This window comes from Mustela lutreola, chromosome 5, assembly GCF_030435805.1.
Source record: "Mustela lutreola isolate mMusLut2 chromosome 5, mMusLut2.pri, whole genome shotgun sequence".
Taxonomy (NCBI): domain Eukaryota; kingdom Metazoa; phylum Chordata; class Mammalia; order Carnivora; family Mustelidae; genus Mustela; species Mustela lutreola.
Genome location: NC_081294.1, coordinates 137,995,801 through 138,019,868, shown reverse-complemented (window position 1 = coordinate 138,019,868; position 24,068 = coordinate 137,995,801). Strand labels below are relative to the sequence as shown.

Genomic DNA, 24,068 nt, shown 5'->3' with positions numbered 1-24,068 from the left:
ACATCTTCCCCCCTCAGGTCTCCCAAGCTTTAATTATTAGCTCATTAGGAGATCACTTTTTTCCTTCCTTAATATAAAAGCACTCACAAGTTGGGGAAAGGTATCTAGTAAGTACTTACTGAAGCAGGCTTACTCTGAGCCACAATCACGATTTGGTTCTTACTCTGGGACCTCCCAGCATGTTCCTAACACACATCCAAGAGTTATTTTAGGAGGCAGCGGCATATAAGGGGCCCAGGCCCATAGCACATAACCAGGATCCCCACCCCCAGAACGGAAGGGACACAGCCTCAACACAACCCCACGTTCAGACCCGCCTGCCACGGAAGATGAGCAGCTGCGAGAAGGCAGGCCTTCGGTTTCCCGCACTCAGTATTACCCACGGCATCTTTTCCGCTTACAACCCCTCAGCCAGGATCTCTACGATGTCATCAGTCCAACTTCAAAAACAGGTAAAGACAACAACAGGCGCAAAAACCCCTGGCTCCAGGCCAAGGCCCCTAGAAGACAGCATTCTGAGGCCAAAGGCAGGAAGAAGGGTGTGAGATGCTATGAATTTGGAAAGCCGCTTCCGAGATACCTGCAACTCCCCCAGCTCCAGGTGCAGAGAGAAGTCTGTTTCTGGCTCCCCCTTCCTGCCAACCCAAGGGAAGTGCAGGGGAGGGAGCAACAGGCAGGGCTGCTCACCCATCACCGGGATGAATGAAATTGCAAGATGCCAGGGGACATAAAACCTACGCATGAACTAACGCCTATACTTTGGGGAAGGGGAGCAGACTCAGGAAAAAAACAAAGAGGGAGGGATCTTCCTCCTCTCCTTGCTCGCAAACCTCTTGCGCATCCATCGAGGTGGGTGATGAGCAGAGTTTCAGGTTTCAGTGCTAGTGAACTGCTCGTCAAAATACGGATAATCCCAGGACAGATTATAGGACTGCGTTTTCCAGTCATTTCTTACCCTCCCCGGGTCCTTGAGATACAGGGAGACAGTGGGAACCAATTGACAATTATGCGCACATCAAAAAGCTGCTACTGATGCGTGCATCTCACTGGGACCCAAGAGCCTGGCTTCATAGAAATTATGATGCTTTTTTCAAAGTCAGAGCGCTTATTTGCTTTCGTGCCAGCTCTGGGCCCTTTTCATCTCCAGCTCTCCCTGGCCCAGGAGAGCACACATTCCTACGGCTCTGCTGGCCACCAGCTGGGTCCCCCATAAATCATAAATCCTCTGAACAAGCCATTCTTTACAAAGACCAACAGCATTTACTGGAGATGATCACTCTGCTATTATTCCACTTGCTGAAATTTAAAATAGCAATTTACAACAGCAGCTGAAGACCGGGGAACCCTGTGTACAGTGTGTGTGTGTGTGTGTGTGTGTGTGTGTGTGTGTCCATCCCCAGCAAGACCCTGCATGTCTAGGACACGCAGAGGCACACATTTTATGTGTCACCTGAAAGTCAGCAACTCTGCCAATCTAAAAAGGAAACAAGGGAGTGCCTCTCAGAGGAACCGGAGTCAGCACCCTCAAAATTAAAGGCAATGGGGTGAATGAGGTCCTTGTCGTTGGTAAATCTCCCTGTTCTCACGGGGAGGCAGCCGAGCCCAGTGACTCCCATAGTGAGGCCACACCATGGTGGCTCGGGTTCAGAATGTAATAAGGAAAGCCGAAGGAATTAACTCCAATCAAGCTCAGCCTGCAGCCAATTTTACTCTGAAGACTGGGAGGAAGACAGAATGAGAGAGTGTTTGGTAATCCTACACAGCATCCCAAGCGCCCGAGAAGATGGTCTCGGGAGACAGACTCACCTGGCCCCCGGCACACTCTGCAGCTGGGGCTTCACCCTTAATGAAGCCTCTCTGCCCCTCAGTTTTCTCATCTATAAAACAGGGACAATACGGATGCCGGGTAAGGTATGGTTTCTATAAAGCATCAAACACAGGGGCGTGGGCATCCAAGAGTCGCTTGGCAAACGGACTCAGGCTTCCTCATCGTGAAACTCCCCTGGAACCCACATCACAGCTGGAAACAGAGGGAGACCCCAAAATACAAGGAGTTGCACACTGAGAAAATCAGCCGGCAGCTGGCCTCACTGCGCTTCTGGCAGGTAAAGCACCCTCAGACGGGGCCGCCGGGCAAATTATCCTGGATTCCCGGGGTCTGGGCTGTTGGACACACGGTAGCACGATCTCTTAAGCACATCTCACGAGCTGCAAATTCCAACAGGAGGGACTTAGCTTCTTCCTAAGCCTGGCCCCAACTGCAACCCCCAGGAAGGTCTCCTTCCTGGCATACCCACCATGGCAAGCCCATATCCCCACCTCCTCCTCCTCACCACTCTGGACATGCAGTTCTAAATCCCTGCGGGCTCCTCTAGGGATGTGGGGTTCGGGGACCGCACATCCGGTCCGCAGGAACAGGAACTGAATGCCTGGCATCTGTCACAGCAACAAAAGGCAAAATTAAAGGTCCCCGGGACCTTGCCGAGAGAGGAGCCCCTGCAGCAGGGCTCTGGGGACTGCAGAGAGCATTAAAGGCAAACTCATCCTTCCAATTACCATCTGAACAGACTAGATGTCTCGACAATGGTCCGAGGCCCCCTCCCTCCGCCCCCTTCCGAAGTCCCTATCTTTTCAGCGAAGAAAAAAGCCCAGCAGAGTTACAAGTATTTCAATAATGTGCTTAGAGACCAGCTCTTTTCTGTAAACAAGCCTAATGAAGCGTGACTAATAGTACTCTCCTCGAGCAGAGCAAGGGAAAGGGCCTTTGTTAGCACTTACTGGAGCAAGTCATCGTTTTGCTGGAGCAGAACAAAACTTAGCTGGTTATTGATTGACCAGCCTCGCTTGGTGTCACCCCGTTGCTGCCCATTTCTGCATACTGTGTGTATAATACATGTGTTTATGTAGACGCAGAGATGTTCATTCACACACACACACACACACACACACACACGGTCACGTGCAGCCACCAAGCTAACTTGGGGTGACACTGCCCTGCAGAAGGGATCAAGTCTTCGAGGCTCTGCTCTCTGACACTCACGTCTCTTCCAGTCTTTGATAGCTCCTAACATTGCTCTCCCACCAGCGGTCCGTACTGGGAAGCTGAGTTTCAGGACCTGTGTATACCGACGCTCCCCATGGATGCTTACCGAAGTCGCTATGATTTCATCTGATCTACGTATTACATTTGAGGGGTGATTTACTTTGGTTTTTAAATAAATGCCAAAGGGCTGGTGTTTCTTTCCCCTCGTTTTACTTCTCAATTCTGAAACTCCTGAAATCTGGCTCGTTGTGTCTACTAAATACGCCTTCCGGGATGGCTCTCGTCCTCTTCTGCAATGAGAGCGCGTCTTAAACGTGACTAACACTGTCAGCAGGGAGATCCGAAGCGGACCTGGACTTCTCTTCGGAACACACAGGAATTCGAGTCAAGATGTGGCCTTCCTTGGTGACTCGAAGCACAGAATTTCCGTATCAATTATTGACTGCACTCTGGCCTCATCTGAAACATTAGCCCTGCAGGCTGGTAAGTTCTGACCCCAGGTGGCACAACCACCCACTCCAAAGAGGCTGGAACATTAGTGCTTTGCACTGGGGACTGAGGCGTGAGAGCCCATCAATCAGGCTCCCGACAGCTTTCACGGCCTCTGAGCATTAGGCCCAAGTCAACCTCGGAGATGCCTATTGTTTGCACGAGCCTCTTCTTCTCTGGTCTGATGAAGTTAGGGTTAAGTCCAAGGCTTCGGGAGAGAGAAAGGCTATTGTTAGTAACTCAGTCTTTATTGACTCTGACCTGCAGGGCAGCCAGCGTGAAGTCTCCTCCGGAAAGTAATGCACTGTTAATTGGTGCTCATCATCACCGTGTGTTTTATACACCTCTTTCCAACGAGAGAAGACCTGACTAAACATTTCAGCATCTTTCCCAGGTTGCCTTGTAATTCTCTCAAGAGCTACACACACCACACACACACACACACACACACACACACACACACACACACACGAGACAAAACTCTGATTTGTACCCATCATGGTCCTGGGTTGCTACACTGAATACCAATGTGAACACGGAATGCTGGGCTGGACAATGGGAACATTTGGGAGTTGGCAGAGGGAAGATTATTTAATTAATTTATTTTTTTAAAGGCAGATATCTGTGGGGAAGAGTCCATAGGGCAGGAGAGCACCTGCTGGAGAGATGAAGTAGAGATACCGTATTTCCTACTGAAGTCCTCTGCCTGAAATAACTAAAGAAATTCTTCCACTGAAACTGGTAGCTGGGCATGCTAGGGGCCAGCCACCCCCTGCATGGCGAGGGCAGGGGCTGTGCACAGTGGCCCGTGGGCTTCGTGTGAGGGATACAGCACTCTGAAGGGGTGCAGAGTGACTGGGTCCAAAGGCTTTCTGGTTTCCTTTGAAAGAAACACCAAACCATTCTCTCTTCTTACCCAAACAGGCCTCCTAGGGGAGAGGAGGGGGGGTGGGGGTGGCCTGGCAAAGGTGAGTCATCAGAGCACCTCGTCTGCTTCTCCATGGCCCGGGGCAGCAGGTGACCGGACAGGACAGCCCCACAGCAAAGGACCCACAACACTTGTTGAAAGTACTGAACAAGTGTCTTTACAAAACTGAACTCTTGGAAGGAAAGATCACATGGTGACTTTTCGGAAGTCTTAGTTTGTGGAAACAAGGGGAAAAATAACACAAAAACCAAATGGCTTAGTTTCTCACTGAGCTTTCTTTGCTTAAGAAATTTTCAACCACGGGAAGCCTAGGTGGCTCAGTGGGTTAAGCCTCTGCCTTCAGCTCAGGTCATGATCTCAGGGTCCTGGGATCGAGTCCCGCATCGGGCTCCCCACTCAGCAGGGAATCTGCTTCTCTCTCTGCCCCTCTCCCTGCTTGTACACACACACACTCTCTCTCTGACAAATAGATAAAATCTTTAAAAATAACAAATACATTTTTTAGCCACAAAATCCTAGCACATTTAGCCAAGAGACTGATTACGTTGTTTTATTTATTATATCCCCATATCTAAATTAGTACCTATAAATTAATACATACTTTCCCTAATGAGTGACTAGAAAGCCATTTTCCAATTAAACCCTGCTCCATTTGTGGGTTTGACGGTATACTAACTCCGAGATCTATGAATGTAATACTCGATCTGATCAGCTTTCTGAAAAGATGGTGGGCAAGAGAGCAAACCGTGCTTTCAGTCCTGATAAAGTGTCTCGCTGCAAAGGACTACATTTTCTGGTTTCCTTCAGTTCAACTCAACTTGAATAGTAAAGAAAATCAGAAATTCCTAATTCACTAGGAACACACCGCCAGAGCAGATTAAACTCATAAATGTCATGGGCTATCAAAGCCAAAAAAAAAAAAAAAAAGAAAAAAAGGTTGAGTGGACTCTTCAGGACAAAAGTGAACGTGTAGCCTGTTCTTAGAGAAAAAGAACTTCCTTGGCTATTCCTACTTCGTACAGCCCAGAAATGAGTTCGGAAAGGACGCAGAGAAAACCACCCAGTATTCAAGCCACTAAGTGCCATACATAAAGACTTATCCTTACGAAGGGTTAAGTCTCAAGTCCGTGAAGATGGAGAGAGTCAGAGAGCACAGAAAGGGAGGAAGGGCCGAAGGACAGAGAGAAGCTGACTCTGAGCAGGGAGCCTGATGCGGGGCTCGATCCTCAGACCCCCAGGATCATGACCGGAGCCGACTGAGCCTCCGGTTCCTGATGATTACTATTTTACTGATGAGCAAAGTAATTCCAAGATGGCTTAACCGGCAGACTTGCCCAGGGTTGGAAAGTCAGAGATGTGAACACAGGCAGTCTGACTTCTGATCCCATGCTCCAAAATGCGTTGCGTAAGGTTACCTAAACCTAACTTTATAAGTAACACTATTTCATGAAGGCACCGTATGTGTGTGGATGTGGGCCCCTGGGGTACGCAAGGCCACCTAGGTGAAGACCAGTGGTGTGCTTGGAGTTACGTGCCATGGATGGGCACACACCTCTTCCTAGAACCATCTTCAGACACCTCATGTTGGAAGCTTGGAACAGACCATAGTTGAGAATATACACCACAAAACAGCAAACACTACCAATCAGGGTTCCTGAGTCCTCCAATCCAAAACTGGGTGTTCATTTACCAGCGCAGGGGCGCCTGGGTGGCTCAATGGGTTAAGCCACTGCCTTCGGCTCAGGTTATGATCTCAGGGTCCTGGGATCGAGTCCCACATCGGGCTCCTTGCTTGGCAGGGAGCCTGCTTCTCCCTCTGCCTGCTCTGTCTGCCGCTCCCCCTGCTTGTATGCACTCCTTCTCTCTCTGACAAATAAATAAATAAAATCTTAAAAAAAAAAATTTTTTTTAACCAGCCCACCAATGGCTACAGACCTTAATTTGTGGAAATGCTATTCTTCTTTCCCATAATGCGACATGTCAGACAAAACAGGGGTCTGGGGATAGCAGGGAACCCGGAATCCCTTCCCTATCTATGTTTCACTCCTTAGAAGGGATCTGAAGTACGAAGCGGAGGACTCGTTCTAGAATTCACCACGGACTACAGTTCTGACTTATCATTTTTGCTGTCGTTTCGAGGTAGTCACAATTCACAATCCCAGACCTCTCCCTTCCATTTAAGCACTCACACCTATCTGGTCACAAAGGTGTGGCTCTTCTGACTCCCACTAAAATTCCTGGCTCCAGGGGCGCCTGGGTGGCTCAGTGGGTTAAGGCCTCTGCCTTCGGCTCAGGTCATGATCCCAGGGACCTGGGATGGAGTCCCACATCGGGCTCTCTGCTCAGCAGGGAGCCTGCTTCCTCCTCTCTCTCTCTGCCTGCCTCTGCCTACTTGGGATCTGTCTAATAAATAAATAAATCTTTAAAAAAAAAAAAAATTCCTGGCTCCATCCCCTCCTCTTCATCTGGGCCACTGTCCACACTCAGGCCTCGGTTACCTTTCCACCGCCACCACTCACCCCTCCCCCACCCTCACGACACCTCAAACTGACGTTCAGTACCCTGCACGCAACAGGTTACCTCAGGCTTCACGCTTTCCTACTACCTTCTGCAGGGAGAACCGGGCCTGCCTTTATGCATTGGCGTCTGAGGCCGGGGGCACAGAGCTCTGGGAAGCCCTGAAAATGCCTGACCGCTCCTGTGGGTATTTCTACTGTAGGACGTACGTGATGTTCAGGAAGCTGAAATTTTATCTGCCAACTCTGGAGGAGACTCAGCACTGTCTCTCACTCAGAGTGCCCTGCAAAAAGCAGGTGCTCAATAAATGTCTTTCTTTCTTCTTTTTTAAAGATTTTATTTATTTATTGTACAGAGAGAGATCACAAGTAGACAGAGAAGCAGGCAGAGAGAGAGAGAGAGGGGAAGCAGGCTCCCCGCTGAGCAGAGAGCCCGATGTGGGACTCCATCCCAGGACCCTGGGATCATGACCTGAGCCGAAGGCAGTGGCTTAACCCACTGAGCCACCCAGGCACCCTCTTTCTTCTTTTTTAAAGGCAGATGAAATATTGAAATGAACAAAGTGTAAAAGAGTCCCTGCGTTATTATCGTGACACAAATCCAAAGGCCGAAGTGAAATTGCGACGGTGACGATCTGTCCCCTGATTCTGATCCCTCCCAAGTGAAGGAGCCCATCTCCATCGATTCTTGCCATTTTCAAAATAACGGGTAATAATATGAATGCGAACCATTGGGTTTTGAGTTACCTTCTATTTTTTTATTGGAAATTTTTGTGAAGTAAGCACTCTTATAAGGTAAAGAAACCCGGAACCTTCCTCAAGGATTTCAAAAGCCATCCACTTTTATTGAACTATTATGAAAGCGACTGATGAGGTCCATTTGTCGCTCACCTGATGGCAGAAGCTCCAAACAGAGACCATAACCGCCCAGCCACGGTAGATGCAGACCACTGGCCTCTCCCACTGCTGCTTACAATTTAATGAACAGTCATAGCCTACAAATCTCCTCCCAATGGGCCGCCAAGTGGGGATTCTCCCAGAGTCTGGGGCCCCAAAGACAGATCTGTCATGGCTTAAATAAATTTTACAGATGTACTAGATAAAGGCCATAAAGAAAACAGAGCTTTTATAAAACAAAGTTGACAGAGCAGAAAGCCATCTCTCCATAATGGGCGCGTCCGCGTGTGTGTCCCGCGCCGCGTGTGTGTCCCAAAGGGAGATAGACAACGAAGGTTAGCAAGCATGAAATGACAGTCTTTGCCTTTCAGGGGACGTCAATTTTATTTGCTGAGTGTAAATCTTCAAGCCATGGTTTTCCATCTGCATGTGTGATCACCAGAAATGGATTTCAAGGAGACAGAAAATTATTTCACTGATTGTTCAGTAACGCAGATCCCATGTTACGCGTTCATGACAATAAATGGGGGAAAACTCTGGTGAGGTGCGAAGCAGTGTCTTCCCGTTGTGATCCTTGCTGGCGCGGATTATTCCGCCTGCCTTCTGGGGATGCACCGTGTGGCTGGAAGCAGTGCTGGGACTGGGAACTAGTACTAACTGGAAGCTGGCATTACCAGAAGCGTGCACATGCGTCACTGGTCCTCAACACGTGGCCCGTGACTTTTAACAGGGCCTCTCCGGTGCCGGACACAGAACTGTCTTTGCCACTGTGCTTTTCGGTATCTCCTCTCTCCCCATAAAACAAATAGATTAGTTTACTTAGAAAGCATCAGATCTTCAGGCTACTGCACTCCTAATCCAGGGGAAAGACAGGAGAAGGACACTATTTCAATATGGTTGCCTTCACCATGTAGTCAAGAGGCACTTTTTTTTTTCCTCCCAGAAGACTCGTAACTTGTTTTGACTTGTTTCTTCACAACTCAAATGATCCAAGTCTATATCGGAGAGCTGCATGCATCTTTTTTTTTTTTTTTTAAGACATTACTTATTTTTTTGACAGAAAGAGAGAGCTCGAGAACAAGCAAGGGGAGCGGCAAAGGGAGAAGCAGGCTCCCTGATGAGCAGGGAGCCCAACATGGGACTCAATCCCAGGACCCTGGGATCATGACCTGAGCTGAAGGCAGATGCCTAACTGAATGAGCCACCCAGGCGCCCCGTGTCATATGCGTTTTAATCTGTACAACAAACTGCAATGCTTCATGTTTAATTCCAGTGAATTATGTTAGTCTAGTTTTACGTTAAGGCACTCGTTTACAAAGAAACTTGGTAAATATGTGTAAGTCACAGTTTGCATGTAAATATTCCACAAAATAAAACAAAAGGGCACATAAAAAATTTTTGAAATAGTCACGCTTTAAGAAAAACAAAAACAAAAACAAAAAAATCTGGGCCATAGCAGCAACCGTTTAAACGCCGGCCATCCATACACGGGTAAATACGGTTACAGATGCAGCATAGTGTCCTCTGGAACAGGAGATTATAAAGATGCAAATTTCCACTCACTTATTATAAATTAGCAATTCAATTGAAAGCAAAAATGAAATGCCTGATCCCTGAAAGCATGAGGTACAGAGGATCAATCCTTCAAAATAACTTCTACTTAAAATGCACTTATAACCGCAGTCATTACACGAAGGAAATAGAAGAAAGAAATCTACGAAGATGGGGCTGGGGGCTGGGGAGGATGCAGTAAATATTTTTCACAGAGCATTTACATACGAAGCATGGTTCCCATCACCTCTTCCTGTTGTTTACATTCTAGGTGACCCCAGAGGAAAGCTGCTTTGGACCAGCAGGGAAACTGGGCTCCCAGGAGGAGGAGGGTTTGTTCACTGCAGATCTGAGACCTGGCCGCTGTCTGACCATGGCTCCCCTCTCCCGTCACATCGCCTTTGTTGGAAGGACCTGCAGTCCAGACACCTGCTAGCTTGATGTGGCTGTCAGAAAGCAGGACCATGACAGTGTTAATGTGCTGCGGAGGAATACCTACTAGGAGGACAGTCTGCCCGTCTTGTAAGGCTGGAATCCCAAATTACAGAGAACATACATGTTGGCGGGCTAACGAAAGGCATTCCTATCTTTGCCTCGAAGAAATCCTGCAACGCTGGGAGTGGGTATGTGTGTCCACTGAGAAGTGCATAGAGTGCTGTGTGTTAGGCACTATTTGAAATGTCCTTCTAACACCCCAATGAGGAGGATACTCTATTCTCCTCATTTTACAAATGATGGGCTGATGCATAAAAGGCAGTGAGTTACATCCCAAGGTCACAAGAGCAGGAAGCTGTGACCCTACAGAGGAACCCAAGCGACCTGGCTCCAGTCTGTAACAATTACCCAGTGTCCCCATGTAGAAGCCACCAGAGCATACACAGCTGGCCCTCACTGCAAGGAATTCTCCTCTTGCACTAATCAGTGCCGGCGCCAAATTTAAATGACAAGGCACACAACTGACACAATAAACTTCATCACATCATGTCCTGAGTTCCCTCCAAAACAAACAAATCAGGTTATTTTCAAGCACAAAAGAACCTTGGCAATCACTTATGCAAAACTTCCCCTCTTCAAGAAGAAGTAACCAGGCCTGGAGATTAAATGGTGGATCCCAGGTCCCTTGACTAGGGAGAAGAGAGCCAAAAGTACAGCTAGGTCTCTCCCTTTCTTCTCTTCCAGGGATCCTGGGGGCCCAGAGAGCAGCACCCAGCATAAGGTAGGTAGCAACTGGGACGGCCAGGCCGTTGTGATGGGCTCTCAAGGCTTCTCCAGGGGGTAAGAGGTTCCTTTAAAGCTGAGGCCCTTGAGGGAGCCCTAGGGCCACTGCAGAATTTTGCTTCAGTGAGACTAACACACACCCAAGTGATAAAAAGTGGCTCTGGAGAAGCGGGAGGGTGGTCAAGAAAAGGCTTCTTTGGTCTGGATAAGGAAGGAGTCAGAGCTCCAAGTAATAGCCAAGGTCCTGTGGTAGGTAACACATGCACCAGGGACTCATCTTTTCATTTAATCAATCCTAAACTCCCTGGCCGATTTAGGAAGGCAGCTGAAGGGGAGTGTCTTAAATTTATGCCACAGAAAAGGATTAAAAAGAATCAGAAGACTCCTTGTTGCTGCAAAGGCCAGAGTGGTAAAACACAATCCACTTAGTGCCACATTTAGTGCACTGAGCAGGAGGACGAGAGAAGTCAGATAAAGCTCTACCCATTTGCCTTCAGTGAACCTGACCACAGGCTTCCTGGGATAGCACCGTGCTAAGGAGAGAAGTACCAGAGACGTCTTCTGACTCCTACACGTTTCCCAGCCCCCTCCCCCACCACGGCCACCAACACCCACCGCCTGCCAGCGGAACTGCCAACGGAGCACATCTCTGCGCGGTGGGAAGTCACAGGACAAAATGAGATCTAAACTACCGAGAGCCTCTCGTACTTGCTTCCTTCTATCACCAAGCTCAAGAAGTAGCTGCTGACTCAGCCTGGAAGGCAGGGGGCTGCCTCCCCAGGCGCTCGCGGTCTTCGCTTTGGAAGAGGAGGTGTTCTCAGAACGGCAGTGGGTCATCACAGCCCTCTGGCGGGGTGGACAGGGTCCACGGCCAAGGGGCCTGGCAGGAGGGAGTGGGTCATGAGCCATACTCAATCCCAATGCAGCATTACTGACAGCAAAAATCCACGGGCCTCGAGGCTCTGGCGTTCTCTACATGTTAAGAATCAGGGTGCCCTTTTGGAAAATAGAGAGGTTTCCAGATGTGGGTTCCTGGCTGAACTACAGAGAAATCTGTGAATCTCTTCTCTCACTCAAACACACACACACACATGTGCGCACACACACACTCCTAGATGATGGCACATATGGGTTTCAAACCCAGGCTTATCCAACGCTAATGTTTTCCCAAACTCCCTGGGTGATTAAAAAAAAATCCTCTTGAGTGCTTATTAAAAATACCAATTCTGGGCGCCTGGGTGGCTCAGTGGGTTGGGCTGCTGCCTTCCGCTCAGTTCATGATCTCAGGGTCCTGGGATCGAGTCCCGCATCGGGCTCTGTGCTCAGCAGGGAGCCTGCTTCCTCCTCTCTCTCTCTCTCTCTGCCTGCCTCTCTGCCCACTTGTGATCTCTCTCTGTCAAATAGGTAAATAAAATTAAAAAAAAAAAAAAAAAAAACAAAACACAACCCAATTATTAGCTCTCCTCCAAACATTTAAGGTGATTCTTATCAGAGCAACGAGGCTCCCAGACTTGAGAGGAAAATCCGCACCACACAAAGTAAGATATACATAAAACTATGTGGCGTTTTTGAAGGACAGAAATGGGGGGGGGGGGTTGGGATTAATGACTTTCCTACATTCTGGGGGATGGGGCTGCACGTGGCGACAGGAATATTTGGTGACTCCTTTAGGAAAAGTCACCAAGGAACCTAGAGTGACGCGGAGCACTTTTCATCTGCCTGAGCCCTTGGACAGTAGTATTAATACAACAGCTTAACTTGGTTTAAAGAAAGAATTATTCCACCACCCGCACTAATCTCTTCTGGCAAGAGGCAGGACTCTTGCCATGGCGACTCACAAAAGATGACGGAGCCTGGCAATCCTTTCTTCACAGAGGGGAATTGGGGCCTTTTCAACATATTAATATAACCTCACTTATTAAGATAAAGCGATGTGCTATAGCACTGGAAATTCTCACACTGGAGGCCGCTATATATTTTCCTCGCCTTTTCTTTTTTTCCCTTCTTTTAACGGAATGGTTCTATAAATAAGAGTGTCCAATTTTACATCCCAGCCTAAAATATTAACATCTTGATATGCTACGTAATTGTGTGCTCTTTTACCAGAAGTCAAATAATTGGATGGGTCACCGGGCAAGATAAAATAAATTGTAGCTCAGAGCCAAGACTAACGGCGAGGCCAGCTTTTCCACTATTCTAGGCAGGATTCTCCCGCCAGGGACACGGGCATGGGTGAGGGCAGGTGTGTGCCTGAGGGTAATTTCTAACAGCACCTCATCATCTTACAGTAGAGATAGAGGTACCCCGTGTATTTCATGAGGTTTATCGAAGGCCTTTTAAAAGGGTAACAGAAAGAAAGACGGAAAGACAGAGAAGCCAAGAAGCCGGCCTTTTTCCACACTGCTCTACCATAAAACCCTCTTGTGAGGTCTGCCAAAATAACAATTCAGCAGAAAGCTGACAGCGGAGCAACCACTGAGTCAGCCCTTATAGGCCCTCTTCAAAAAGCTGCTTTCAGTGAATCAATTTTCAGTGTTGTTTTGGTTATTCTTCGAGAGAAAACTTCCTACCCCCTCGTCCTTCTCCTTTGGAAATTTGGTAAGCGTAGTTTCTGTACCCTGCTGAGACTTGATATGGAGAGCTGTATTCTACCTGCTATTAAGCTGCTGATAGCAGTGTTTCTGTTGCAATTTATGAGCAATGTCAGTTGAAGGCAGAGAGTATTGTACACACTATATTTTCCCAGCTGGAGATCTCCGTGAACGGAAAGCAAAAACATGAATACACATGCACTGTGGGCTTGAAGGAATAAAAAGGCAGGGGAAAAAGTCAGCAGGCTAAAATCAGGTGGGTGGTCTTGATTATAAACCAGTAGATAATAAAATATTCAAAGGAAGCTCTAAGTAAAAAGGCTTGTGGGGGTGGGGCGGGGTGGGGAGCGCACAGAATTCGTAATGGTCTTCCCAGGGACCCAATTCTATAGAGAAAGGACGGATCAGATGACCAGTCAAGAAACCACCCAGCAAAATTACCAAAGAGCCAAAACACACTTTCTCTCTCTAGAAAACTCTACAGAGAAATACAACATAAAATATTAATAGGTACCTCATTAGATAAATTCATTGATTTACTTCTTTCTCACCGAAATAAAATGCAGAATGGGTCTGTGTCTGTGGTTCCCAATCCCGGTGCACATCAGAAATATGGGGGAAAGGCTTTTTATTTTTATTTATTTATTTTTAAAATAACCGTGCCATGCTCTGACCTCTAAATATTGTGATTCGGTTTCCTAGCACTTTTTTAAAAACAGGATTTTACTACTCTTCCTCCATGAAAATAGTAACTCGCTGAAGAATGAACCAAACTGAGCTTAATTATATCGGTAGGCTCTATTCACTGGGAAAATGGTCTCTAAGTACACGAAAGGAAACATGTGTGCAAAACAGACAATAACAGAAAACCAAAGGACCATTCACTTATTTAAAATGCAGCATAGTTTATGATTTTTCCCAAGTAACACTGGAACAGATGCTCAATCTAGGAACTGACTGTCCTCCTAATCAGAATCGAGTGAGCACTTTTTTTTTATTCAGACCCTCGTCTCATAGTACCAACAATATAAAATAAAAATACTTGAGCCTGCTAAATTTACCAAGCTGGGAGCTAACCCAGGAGAAAAGTAATTACCATTTAAATAGCAACATGAAGTTCTTTGAAGGAACAGCCTTTTGATGTTAGCATCTCCAATGCTAAAAGGAAAAAAACCAAAAACAAACAAGAAGAAAACCCCACCAAAAACCAAACTAAAACAAAAAAAAACCCCAACTCAGATCTTAACATTGTTCACTGTTTTCTATCCCAGAGAAAACAAACACGTCTCCTAAAAGTTCTTTCATCAGAAAGAAGTGGGAACCCCAGTCGTATTATCATGGGCTTACATTCGTACCTGGTGACAGCAATAAGGTCCTACTAGCTTTCGGTGATTCTCTAAGAAGAAACTAAAAAAGGGTAAGTGTAATGAACCGCCTCCTCACACAAGGGAGAAAAACAGAACATGAGAGAGTGGGCATATGCAACAAATAAATTTTTGGAGCCACCCTCCAGGGATGGGGACCTGACCACCACCCCAGGAAGTTACAACAACCCCCACTGTGCTCCCCAGGCAATCTGAGCACACCTCGTTCACCCTTCCAAGCTCTTTCCAGCAGATTCGGCTGGAGGTTGGCCTCATTAAACTCCCAACTCTTAACTCACAGGAGGGGACAGGGATCTTTTGCCTACAAATGATGGAAAACTCTCTCATAAATGACTAGAAACACCAGAGAGTACAATGTAGCAAATTATACTCAGCTGCTACTCTTCAGGATGGCAAGTGATGAACCAGTCGGTAGATTACACAGGTTGTACATTATTTAGACACTGCAAAACAGGCCTATTTATCCACAAAGCACAAGGCATGATCTTGTACTTTTAATCTCTTCCCGAGTGGCTCACACAACGCAAGGCGCATAATTGAGTCCAATCAGTACTGTCCAATAGGTCTTGTCTTTTCACTTTTGCTCATTTATCTATGTGTTTTTAATAGGACACTACATTTGAGCATCTCCACAAGACTAAAATCATGGAAATAAGAGTGAAATGCAAATCAGATTATAGGCTCAAATTTTAAAAGGCCTGGGTGCAGGAAAGAGGGGAAGGTTTCCGAGGATGAGAACACTTTTTTCCCATTGGTCTTGGCTTTTAATTACCTACGCTATCTCTTCACATTATAATAAACAGATGAGGCTCTGCCATACCCCCCATTATCAAATGTTTATCTCTGAACAGGCTTTGTATTTCAAGGATTTATGCAGCTTGTACTTTATTATCATTTAACTACAGAAAAAAAAAGCAATTATAACTGTCCCCTGAAATGTCATTAACTGATACATTTTGCTCCTTGTATATATTCTCCTAAATCTGAAAGGCTTTTGTTTTAACTCACTTCTTTGCTCAGAGGCAAGCCAAGCACATTATGAGAAAATTCACCCACAACAAATAACATAGGAAAAAGCAATACTGACTGGGCTTGGGCCAGGTCCCCCAAACGTGCACGATCCTAAAAATCACTGGAGGGGTATGTGGCACCCCAACATATTCCCCTGGAGATTCAGGAGTGGGGTCCAGGAATCTGCATTTTAGGAAGCATTCCAGGTTGTTGTACCAACATGCAAAATGATGGAGGCCTTTCTGTGTGGGCTCTAGGTTTAAGCAGCACATAGTTGAGAGCAGTGGTTCAAAGACTGGGACAAATTAGCATCACAGGAGAAATCTTTTTAAAAATCCTGAGGCCAATCCTCCTTCAAAACTCCAACCACTGAGAGTGGGGCCCCAAGCATCAGTATATCCTCACTTACCAGGGTGATTCCTGGAGGAAGCGATATTTGCTGCTTTTTTTTTTTTTTTTTTTTTTTAAAGATTTCATTTATTTATTTGACGGCCACAAGCAGGGGGAGCAGCAGGCAGAGGGAGAAGCAGGCTCCCCACTGCGCAGAAAGCCTGAAAGCCTGACGCAGGGCTTAATCCTGGGACTCTGGGATCTGGACCTGAGCCGAAGGCACCTTAGCCAACTGAGCCACCCAGGTGTCCAGACAGCCATGTCTGTAAACAAATCATCTCTTCAAGTGGTTCTCGACGCTCCCTGCTGATCAGAATAACCTCAAGAGTCACAGAGAAACTCACACACATAAAAACAATGCTAGACTCCATCCTAAACCAAACAAATTGGCGTATGTAGATGTGCAGCCTGAGCCATGGCATTTCCCCCAAGTTCCTAAGATGATTTTAACGTGCAGTCCGGATTGAGAAGAAAGGGTCTAGTAGATTCTGAGGTTAATACAAAGTATTTAAACAACTTAGGAAGCTTTTATCCAAACACCCTTTCCCTGCCTGGCACAGGACTCTGTTTGTCCAATAGAATCACAAATCACAAAACAAAATAGCCCCTCCTCTGAACGGTCAGATGATTAATAGGCCTCGATAAAAGAACATTACCAAGTATTAGCCGATGTAAAATTTACAAAACGGAATACCTACCAGGAGAGAGGAAAATAAAAATGTTTTTATTAAGTTTCCAGTGTGTGTCAGCTAGGTGCGCAGACATTCAAAAGTGTACAGATTCTGCATGTGCAATTACCGTGGGGGAGAAATAAAGTCTCCCGGAGTTTTCCCACCTGGCTGCCACTTTTATCTTCGAAGACTGTTGTCTTCCTACAGGGAAATTTCTGAAAGGTTTTCTTTCTTTTTCTTTTTTAAAAAGATTTTATGTATTTATTTATTTGACAAGTAGAGATCACAAGTAGGCAGAGAGAGAGAGAGAGAGAGAGAGGAAAGCAGGCTCCCCACTGAGCAGAAAGCCTGATGCGGGGCTTGATCCCAGGACCCCGAGATCATGACCTGAGCTGAAGGCAGCGGCTTAACCCACTGAGCCACCCAGGCGCCCCCTGAAAGGTTTTCAAACCTAGTTCCCTTCAACCACCTTTGGGCCAGTCCACAATCAGGAGCAGTTTACATAATGTCAGCAACACATCTTTCCCCCTGCTTAAAAAGCAATTTTATGTCTACTCTTGTTTCCTACTTATTACATCCATAACCCCATTTCACAGGATCAGAAAAACAACAAAGCCTAAAGTCTGATGACTTACTTAGAAGTCTCTAGCAGCCTACATATAAAGACTACAGCCATCTTTCACTTAGAAATATCCTTAATCTGGGGCACCTAGGTGACTCATTCAGTTAAGCATCTGTCTTTGGCTCAGATCATGATCCCAGGGTCCTGGGATAGAGTCCTGCACTGGGCTCCCTGCTCAGCAGGGAGTTTGCTTCTCCCTCTCCCTCTGTCCCCCCTCCTGCTCATGCTCTCGCTCTCTCTCAAATAAATAGATAAATCTTAAAATAAAACAAAAACAAAAACAAACAAAAAAAAGGAAATATCCTTAATCTAGTCATTATTATCTAAAAAAAAAAAAAAAAAAAAACCCTTTCCTCAACCCATTTTTCCCCCTTTCTGTGCACTAGGCACTACCGACAGACTCTGGCCCCATATGACATATGGGATAAGACAGGTAACAGCCAGGTACCTGGGTGGCTCAGCCAGTTTAGCAATCATGGCTCAGGTTGTGATCCCAGAGTCCCAGGATTAAGTCCCGCATTGCGCTCCCTGCTCAGAGGGGAGTCTGCTTCTCCCTCTGCCTGCTGCTCCCCTACTTATGCTTACTCTCTTAATCAAAAAATATAAATAAAATCTTAAAAAAAAAAAAAAAAAGGCCGGTAACAGCCAAGGAAACAACTATAATTTTAGGTACCAAGTCCTTGAAAAAATAAATTAATAAAGCAGTATAAGGGCTAGGAAGGGAGTCTGGGTATGGGAGTCCAAGAATGTCTTCCTGGGAAGGTAAGATCTGAGCCCAAACTGCAAAAACGTGAACATATGGGAGCTCTGGGAGAAGAGGGCTCTGGCACAGAGAGAAAAGCAATGCAAAGGCCGGGGGCAGCAAGACAAGGATACAGAAGACACGTTCGGTTCTACTTATTCAACACGCCTTCTCCCAGGAGACACGTTTAAAGACTGGTACTCCGCTCTGGAGAACCAAGTGTTGTTCTCGACTTCACATTAAGTCGAAGAGATGTCGTGCGAGGCTGCTGGGGAATGCCACGGGAGAAGCAACCAGAACACCTAGCAGCAAGTGCCAACAAGCAACACGCCATCGGCTCAGGGAGGAGAGGTGAAGGCAGCCCATGGAGACAAAGAGGCACTTCTCACTTATCTTTTCAATCTTAAAATTCCATTTGACTCTTGAAGCTGTCCTTTTAACAAACATTAATGAAACGCATTTCGCAGCAGCCGGCACTTTTATCTGGACCCAGAGTAAGAACAGAGACACAAATCTATGTATGGTTCCTTCGCATTGCTGGGTAAATACATGCCTTTCTTTGAAGTGGGTAATAAATGGTCACCTTACAATCAATTGATACCTGAAATATCTTGCGGCATGCCCTCTTGGCAAAATAAATCTTTAAAAAAAATATGCCAGCGTAGTGTTTAAAGTAGATTGGTTTGTTTAAACACTGCCTTAGATAGCGAGAGACCAGTTACAAGAATGTTCACAGGGACAGTGTTTGAAATTGCAAAGAGCTGGCTGCAATCCGAAAGTCCACCGGCGCAAGAATGGATAAATCATCACAGTATATTCAAACATTCCGACCCAGCAGTGGAAATGAACCAGAGCTCAGGGCTGAGGGAAAACACCGAGCCAAGAGAAGCACCCTATAGGACCCCATTTATATGATGTTCAAACTATGCAAAATAAACGAGGTGCTGACATAGAAACTCAGAGGGACACAGTAACACAAAGAAATGAGAAACCCCACAAAACGCAAGTTAGTGGTTTCACAGAGAATGTTAACAACAGAGTGGGAGAAAGGCAGGGCACACCAGGGGTTTTCAAAGGTCCTGAAATGGACATGTCCCATTTCTTCATGAAGGTGGTAGGAAATACGCATTTGCTTTCACACTGTCCTTTCTACCATATACTCATCTGAAACAGCATTTTTGCACATGGGGTGTGTGTGTGTGTGTGTGTGTGTGTGTGTTCATCTTACATATATTTAACAAAACAAGTTTTTGGAATGGCCTCTGAGGAGGAACTGCGACCTTCTTCACCCAAATGCTGCTCTGGCTTCTTTCACATTTGTATACAAATGCCATTTCGAAACAGAAGCTGAACACACTTTCTTCCGTGTGGTTCAGTATGTTGGGGACCACAGCCTGGACAAAAGAGAAGCACCTGAAAAATGCAAAGCAGAGCACAGGTGAAATCTGTTTTCGCTAAAGAGCTCGTGCTCTGCTCTTGCACTAACATGCAGTCTATGCGACACCGATTTGACGCACACCACACAGGGTCCATGGGACACCCTGCAGTAACATTTGCTTACAAGGGAGCATTCTACAGGAAACCAAGGATTCCTTTCCTCAGACCCATAGGCTAGAACTTCCAAAAGAGGGGGGAGGTAGATGGGAAACTAGTACAGATCCGTGAAAATCACAATTCATGGAAGAGTGGCAGGCAGCCAACCCAACTAGCCCAGGTCTGCTCCCCCATCTGCTTGGCCTGTTAACTGTCGGAAAATACAAGCAAATCACTTCTTCTGCAACTAATTCTCAACGGGGCTCCCAAAAACCAGACTCCATGATGCAACTTTAATAAGACAGAACAGCTTATTATGATCAATAAAGCAAAGCCTTCCAGCAGTTGCAGAACCAAAAGCTAGCTCACATACCTCTTCAATGGACATGCAGCGTGAACCCCATCCTTCTCCACCCCCACCACCCACCCGCACTGTGGAAGGCCCCAGGGCCAGGAAACGCTCGGATACCAGGAATCAGCTCTGTCCTCAGCCCAAAGGCGTTCTCATCGTGCTAGATTTTATTAGCCCCAATATATGGTAATTAATTTACTGCAGGCTCTTTATTCATAAATGGATCAAATAAAGCCTTACATGGCTTTTGGCAGCCACCCCTTACTAAACTGCGGTGACTAGAAGTTTGTTCAAATGCTGCACAAAGTCAGCCCCTTCAGCTTGTAAAGTTCAATTAGAGAGTTCTTAGCCTATTGTGTGCCTTAAAGCTTCAAAGAAGGCATTCTTCATGCATTCGCCATTGCCAAAAAGGAGAAAAGCTGGCAAAGAGGCAATTCCTAGAGTGTTGATTCAGGCATTACCAAGAAATTTTAAAACTCCAGCACTCAGTACCCAAAGGCCTCCGCTTGGGGACAAAAATCTCAGTGAACTGTAAAAGACGAAAATTAATCTGATTAACCGTGGAAATCTACATAATAATGCAAGTTCTGACCCAGAGCACACAAACAACCACCTACTCGAGTTTCTTTTTCTATATTCCCCCTACAAGTGGCCACTGGCAAGTTCCCATTAATGTGGCCTCAACAGATGGGGGCTTAACCAGAGTCCGGAAAGGACTTCTAGGACCGCCATCCCGCCACAAGTGGGCCGCCATCTTGGTTCCCGCGGTCCTGTCCAGAACTGGTGGGCAGACCCAGGGCTAGGGCCTGCTACAAGGTGTGAATCTGACATTTGGGGAGGCTCCGACTTAGGTGCCAAGTGCATTTTCTGTGTATGCAGTCTGCCTCGGGGAGGGCTTTGCCAAGGGAGCAGACGAGAACTTTCGCTCTGATGCTCCCCTTCCCGGCATGGTTGAGTGACTGGACTCCAGGTCTCCTTCCCACAGGAATTTCTGTGGTTGCCCTCAGCTATCAGAAGGGGTTGGTGTGTTTTTCCAAGAGCACGCCCTTAAGTCAGAAAAAGTCCCCGGCCACCAATCTCCACACCTGTCCACGAAAGAAGAATCTTGGTGCTCCCAGGTTCTGCAAACCTCCAGCTTCTCCCACTGCGGGGCAGGAGACTCGGAGGAAAGAGCAGGGAAACAATTCCACGGTGAGCGACCGCCGGGGAGGCCGAGGCTCTAAATCTCCTCGAGGCTGACAACAAATTAGCAGCTTTGCCTGCATCAAGCCAGCCATCTGAGAGAGGCTTCTTTTCACTCTGGTGCTACAAACTGCTCCTCACAGATAACACTTTTAAGGATATAAAAACGTTTCCTTCAGCTCACTGCCTGTCACCTATGGACTCATCTGACAGAACGGCACGAAACTCACACCCGCTCCCTCTGAGCGCCAACATGGGCTCGAGCCACACGGGGAGAGGGAATGAAGGAGCGCGGCTGGCTTCCAAAGTCATGCCTGACCTGACCACCTTCCTCCTCACCAAGCATTCATTTACTAGTTCATTCAGACGACCCTGAGGGACTGGTAGCGGCTGCCCAGGTGCTGGGTACCAGGGACATGTGCGTGAACTGGACAAATAAGAATGCCTTCTATGATAGCATTGTGATATTTGCAATCATCTTTCATAGCCGTTCCCCTCAACAAGGAAGGACCCTATATTATGCAACAGTGTGGGGGCTGGGGTGCCTGGGTGACTCAGTCAGTTAAGCGTCTGCCTTCGGCTCAGGTCATGATCCCAGGGTCCTGGGACTGAGTCCTACCTCCGGCTCCCTGCTCAGCAAGGAGCCTGCTTCTCCCTCTCCCTCTGCCCCTGCTAGTGCTCTCACTCTCTCTCGATAAAAAAATAAAATCTGGGTGGCTCAGTGGTTTAAGCGTCTGCCTTCAGCTCAGGTCATGATCCCAGAGTTCCGGGATCAAGCCCACATCGGGTTCTCTGCTCAGCAGGGAGCCTGCTTCCTCCTCTCTCTCGGCCTGCCTCTCTTGCCTACTTGTGATCTGTCTGTCAAATAAATAAATAAATAAATAAATAATCTTTATAAAAAATAAAAGTAAAGTAGGGGCACGAAATGAATAAAGCCCCTTCTCGGCTGAGGAGAGAAACTTGAGAACAAAAGTAATGGAAGGTGCTTCGGGTAAGTGAGCAGAGTGTTTCCAGATACAGCCTGTCCCTGGGGCCTGGGTCCACCACAGAAGTCCACCAAGAAAGGGACCTTGGTTTTTATGAGGTGTCTTCAGTGAACCCGTCTTTTGTCGAAGGAACAGTTTAGGAGACCTCTCTCAACTCAGTGTCTTAGAGGTGGAAGTGTTCAAGTTTTGGTCAACAAACAAGGGAATGAGACGTTTGCTAAACCATTTCAAGGAATCTGTGACAGAGCAGTTTGGTGAACAAGTTGTGTTGCTATATACAGATAAAAAGAGCAGAAATCAAGCCCGAAGTCATGATCTGGCCAGGACTGATGAGGGCAGCAGGCAGGGATGGCACTGGGAGACTCTTTCAAAAAGCTACTACATTGTTTTGTTTACATCACCAAAAGCAGTTTAAAAAGGCAGTTTGTTGTTTCATTTATATGCCTCTGTTTTAAGTTCCCAAACATTGAGTCTATCTGGAAACGGAGCCTAACTAAAGCCACACTGGGGGGTAGGGGCGTGGGCAAGTAATAAAATGAAGGACTTGATCTCTCTTTAGAAGTTAAGAGATCATAGGACGCCTGGGTGGCTCAGTTGGCTGGGCGGCTGCCTTCGGCTCAGGTCACGATCCGGGAGTCCCGGGATCCAGTCTCGTGTGGGGCTCCCATCTCCACGGGGAATCTGCTTCTTCCTCTGACCTTCTCACCTCTCATGCTCTCTCTCACTGTCTCTCTCTCTCTCAAATAAAGAAAATCCTTTAAAAATTAAAAAAAAAAAAAAAAAAAAGGAAGTTAAGCAATCACTATGATGGCACATTCTAAGTTGACTAAAACTATCTCAATTTCAGGTCATGAAATAAATGGTGGCTACCAAGAAAACTCAACAAAGGAACTTATGGTTCTTTCAGAGTTTTCTTATCCGTATAATGTGGATAATACTACAGTTACGGAACAAACAAACCAACAGAAACAGTAAGGTTCAGTTTTTACACAATGCCGAGTAAAATCTTCACCCTCTTTCCCAAAATTGACACCTAAAAAGTTGGTAACCAGGAAATCAGAGAAGGCTTTTCTGGAGAAACTGATCAAAGCCTGGAAACCCCCAGCTGGGAGATCCCCTAGACAGACAATCCACTCAGATCTTCCTATACCATCAAAACACCCTCCCACACATGTGGGACTTCAAACCAACTTCTGAGGCCACCATCCCCAAGCACACAGTCAAGGATCATGAAGTGCTTGAGGAAAATCTCCAACAGGAAAGACTGAGGACAAAGGAGGACAAAAACACAAAGGAACTTGGAAATGAGGCTGGCCGATGGAAGGAAGAAGGAAGGTCGATTCTCACGTAACTGAGACACTGCATTCATGAAACTAGAACAGGAAGCTTTTAATCCCCGTAACAACAAAAGTGAAAAATGTATAAGAGCAGATGCTTTTTCCCAATGAAAATATTTAAAGATAAAGAATGACAGAACTCCCCAAATTAGAAAATCTGTTAAAAACTGTATGTCAGGGCGCCTGGGTGGCTCAGCTGGTTAAGCGACAGCCTTCGGCTTAGGTCTTAGTTCTGGAGTCCGGGATTGCGTCCCACATCAGGCTCCCAGCTCCATGGAGAGTCTGATTCTCCCTCTGACCTTCTCCCCTCTCATGCCCTCTCTTACTCTCTCACTCAAATAAATAAATAAAATATTTTAAAAACAAAACAACAACAACAACAAAAAAAAACCAAAACACGGTATGTCAGAGACTGAAAAAGGAGAGAAAAGATCAGAGAAGTAAGGGGTGCCTGGGTGCCTCAGTCAGTTAAGTCCGTTTCTTGATTTCAGCTCCAGTTGTGATTTCAGAGTTGTAGGATCTCAGGCTCCACGCTCACTGGGGAGTCAGCTTGAGATTCTCTCTCTCTCTCTCTCTCTCTGCCCCTCCCCCCACTCTAATAAATAAAATCTTTACAAAAAAAAA

The 24,068-nt window shown here is 46.5% G+C and overlaps 1 protein-coding gene and 1 long non-coding RNA gene across 5 annotated transcripts in view; one reads left to right on the top strand and one right to left on the bottom strand.

Moving 5' to 3' along the window:
* Nucleotides 1-24,068, bottom strand: part of ZNF608 (zinc finger protein 608) — a 113,610-nt gene that overhangs the window by 20,179 nt on the left and 69,363 nt on the right. The gene's annotated exons all lie outside the window — the stretch shown is intronic.
* LOC131832551 (uncharacterized) lies at nt 2,943-12,035 on the top strand. The gene is made up of 4 exons (XR_009354095.1): nt 2,943-3,526; nt 9,696-10,047; nt 10,604-10,640; nt 11,140-12,035. It is a non-coding gene; the product is annotated as an uncharacterized LOC131832551 (long non-coding RNA).